We start from the raw sequence: 4,546 nt of genomic DNA, 5'->3' as shown, positions 1-4,546 counted from the left end.
TTGGACACGTTCCTAAGTCCAAAATTACCATACGGAGCTATTGGAATTATCAGAATTCGAATCCGAGGTCGTTTACACATAAGTCCCTATCCAGTCGACTTTTCTAACTTAAATTTCCAAATTATGAGACTAAGTGTCTCATTTCACTCCGAATTCCTTCCGGACCCGAACCAACTAACCCGGTAAGTTATAAAATAACTGTAAAGCATATATTGAGTAGTAAATGGGGGAACGGTGTTATAATACTCAAAATGACCGGTCGGATCATTACATTATCCCCCACTTAAACATACGTTCGTACTCGAACGTTTCAGAAGAATTTTTCAAGCCACCACATCACTATTCCATCTTATCACGCACGTACCCGGGAGTGATCCCACGTCACCCTATTCCACACAGGCCTGACAACACAGTACAACTGAAAATCTTTAATTTAACCTTAGCCCAAAACCCTTGAAAATTCAATTCCCAACCTTTCAGAATTTCTTTTCAAGACACGAATATTACATTTACACATTGTATGAGTCTGAACAAGCTGCATCGAGCTATAACTATAATCACAGATATAATCACCCAGCATATTACACAACTCGCCCGCTTGTAGCACCATTCCTGATCACAGTAACTACTCCATACCAACCAAGTACTAGCATTAAACCCCATATCGAACAAAACCTCATCCCAACACCTTCGTATGATGTTAATAATAAAAGAAACATGCGGAAATCTCATGACCCCTTATCAGATCAACAAGTCATGGAGCTCTCTCGCCCCAACTAAAACCATAATCCTCTCCTAAGCCGACTTTCAATATTAACCTCTCGAATAAACCATAATCAAGCCTAATAGTACCCATTCTAGGTTCAATGACCTTATATTGTTAAACACAATTGTCCCCCAGACACGCCACATCAATATAACTCAAGCCACAACTGCGCAATCTGTGTACCCAAATATGGGAGATGTCTCAAAGAAGAGAACCGCATTGCAAGTTCAACAAGCACCACCACAATTGTAATGCTATATGCTCACTATATATAGTAGAACCAATACACACAAATTTAATAACAGTAACCAGCTCTTCTAGAGCTCACATTAACATCACTTGCACGGACAACTCACGTGCTATAGTATCAATATCTGAACCCGCACGGACAACTCACGTGCCAAAAATATCAGTACATAGATCTGCTCTGCACGGACAACTCACGTGCCAATAACATAATCCTTCTGGCATGGTCACAGGCTTCTAATCCAAGCATATCATACAGGAGCATTCAAACATGTACACATGAACCATCATAACTGATCACAACTCCAACATTCAAATGACTATCACATCCTTCATGCACGATCATCCCACCAGGAATGTTTTCATAATCCTTCCGTGCCACATATCAATAATTTGAATATCAACAGCCTATCAACCAGGAGAGTACTGCAATACCAATGAACATCTGTAACTCAAAACATAATGCTCCTTTCAACCGCACACCCTTCTCAGGGATTACCGAGCAACTATAACATTCACCTAAATATATAACACTGACCATTCCATTTAGAACCTGTGATCTTACATTCAAGAATGAACTGCCACCTCATACATATAAATCTAAATCCCCCATAACACACCACATCTATCATGTGAAAAGCACAAGAATCTCATTATAAACTCTGAGTCACCAGCAAATTACATACCCTATTAGTAGGAATCTTTTCTCTTGTTTCTTTCCCGGAGGAAATCACAATGCACAACACGTTTCCCCATACCGATAGAAAATATCTGGTTCCAACCATGGTAGAAACCATCAAGAACACTTTGAAATCCATTCCCACCAATTCAAGTTATCAGAACTAATTTCCTCTATCTCGCCCAAGCCACGCTGGTTACCAAAACCCAAGAATATTGCCACCAAAATATTTATAAAGCATCCACATCATTATTACCCAAAAGAACTGAGCATGCCATTACCATACTGGTCTAGCCTACAACCCAGTGGTCCTATTTCCTCCAAGGTTCTCCTGGATTACCTTCAAGTTGACATTTCTCCTTATCAGAACGCTACTATCCTTACCCAAAGCTCACTATAAGACATCCCAGCATAAAACCACACCGTCCTAAGGTCCATAAGTCATCGTATTCTTCTTAAGAACCATAAAAGGACCACAACCGTAACACTAACTCTGAAAAATACCTTATTTGAGTCTAAGGCCATTTTATTCACCTTCCTGATACCGAAATATAAAATCCATAATGATATATAAAAATGCCACAAATCTCAACACCATCCAACTTAAATATCAGATTTTTGCCATAAATAACTTTGCCAAAAATTCTCATTTATTACATATTAATCTCGAATCCATTAAAACTTTCCCGAGAGTAACCCCCTTTGTTCAAATCCACATTACACTGCCCAAATGGGCCAAAAGACATATGCCCCATTAGCACAACACTCAAAGAAGTAACTCTACTTTAATACAACCTATCAAATTCATATTCCGTGCGCACTACATCATTCACAAATAACAACTCACTCATCCCACAATTTTCATATACTCATAAAGCGCAATATAGCCCGTATCCAGAAATTTCCTTACTCGAGTCATTCTCGAACTCCTCCTATGCAAGCCATCACTGATTCCCAAGTATACTTCAGTCCAAAACAAATAATTTGACACATAACCATGAATTGAATTGTCAATAGAAGGCTACCCCACTTGGCTCAAAGCCATAGATTAAAATACTTGATATCTCACAATACCCATACTTTATTACTGCCTTAATACCGCAGTCAGTTCAACAAAAATTCTTCTCAAGCTCAAGACACACCAACCACAAAATACCTCAATCATCCTCTAAGTTAGCATTTATTCTCGCGACAATCAAGTCAACTTTCTCAACACGATTCAAATTCAAATCTCAACACATACGCCCCGTTGGTAGAAAAAAAACTCTCTATTCACATCATAAGGAACACACCTACATAGATTACTATGCAGGGTATAACCCACCTGCTTAGTCTCAAATTGGCATCTTGTTATACCCTTTTGTAGCCAAAATTACTATGAAATCACTTAATCTTTCTGAGTCCAAACTTATTAACCACACACTAAAATTTAATTTGCCCCAAAATTTAACAACGTGAAAGATCTTTCAAAACATTCACACTCGAGATTGTACGTCACATCAAAACGAAAATAAAGCACCCAATGGCATTCCTTTACATTTCAAGGAAACACTTCCCGTCATATTCAAATCGTCTTAACATAGCTCATAGTTAAATCATACTCATCACAAAGCCAATCCACTGCTCATCGAGCTACAAATCCCACTCGTAAGGACACTATCGGACATATGAGTCTAAATATACAGATTACAACTGAAGCTACCGAGCCTAAGCTGCGGTCTAAATCTGGCCTCAAGTCCTCCAGACTAGCCCATCACTAAAACACAGAATACACATCTTGAACCTCGTTCATAGAATCGCAAGTCGGCGATGCACAGCTGATACCGAGGGCTCATGTGCGCATACGAAATGCGTGGAAGGAATTTAAATAGTTATGTTTCAAACTGAATCAATTTCGCACGATAGAATACAAGAAAGTGAAATTTTCCTAAGGGTTCGGCAGCCTCTCGAAGATAAGTACAGACGTCTCCGTACTGATTCGCAAGACTCTAGTAAACCTGCTCATGACTCATGAGACCTATGTTACCTAGAGCTCTGATACCAATTTGTCACGACCCAAAATCTCACCTGTCGTGATGGCACCTATCTCAATATTAGGCAAGCCGAAAATCTCAATAAAACACCATATCTTTTAAATTTGAAAATAAAATAATTAAATTCAGCGAAAGAAATCTCACAATTTCAAATATAATACTCTCAAAATTCGGTATCACTGATTACATGAGCATCTAAATGAATACAAAGTTTGACTGATAAACATCACTGTCTGAATTATATAATAGTACAATAACTAAACAGGAAGGGAATCAAGTCTGTGGTCATCAAGCAGCTACCTTGATACTCTTCAACAGAAATAACTTCAAATTCTAGCAGTCGTCATATCCGGGAGCACCTGGATCTGCACACGAAGTGCAGAGTGTAGTATGAGTACAACTAACTCAATAAGTAACAAGACTAACCTCTGGGCTAAAAGAAATGATGAGCTCCGCATGTACAATCCAGTAAAAATAATGGTACAGAAATGTAGGCATGCTTTCAAGTTCAACAGTTAAATTCAGTAAAAGTGAAATAGATCAAAACTGCATGATATGAGGCATATGACATCTCAGTAGAAAGACCTCATGTAAATAATGGTCACAAATTATCCGGTCGCTCGCTACTGTTTATGGCCAATCCATCCCAGGGGTGTTCCAACCTGTATATATATATGCACATTGACTGACAGTCAGTCACCCAGTACCGTATAAGGCCAATCCAACCCTGGGATAATTTATACCTAAATATAAATTATACTGACAAGATCCATGTCCAGTTAACTCATTACAATACAAATAAGTAAGGCAAGTCCATGCCCT

The sequence above is a fragment of the Nicotiana tomentosiformis genome, chromosome 12 (genome assembly GCF_000390325.3).
Source record: "Nicotiana tomentosiformis chromosome 12, ASM39032v3, whole genome shotgun sequence".
Classification (NCBI taxonomy): Eukaryota; Viridiplantae; Streptophyta; class Magnoliopsida; order Solanales; family Solanaceae; genus Nicotiana; species Nicotiana tomentosiformis.
The sequence above is the reverse complement of the archived record's forward strand: the minus strand, read 5'-3'. Positions refer to the sequence as shown.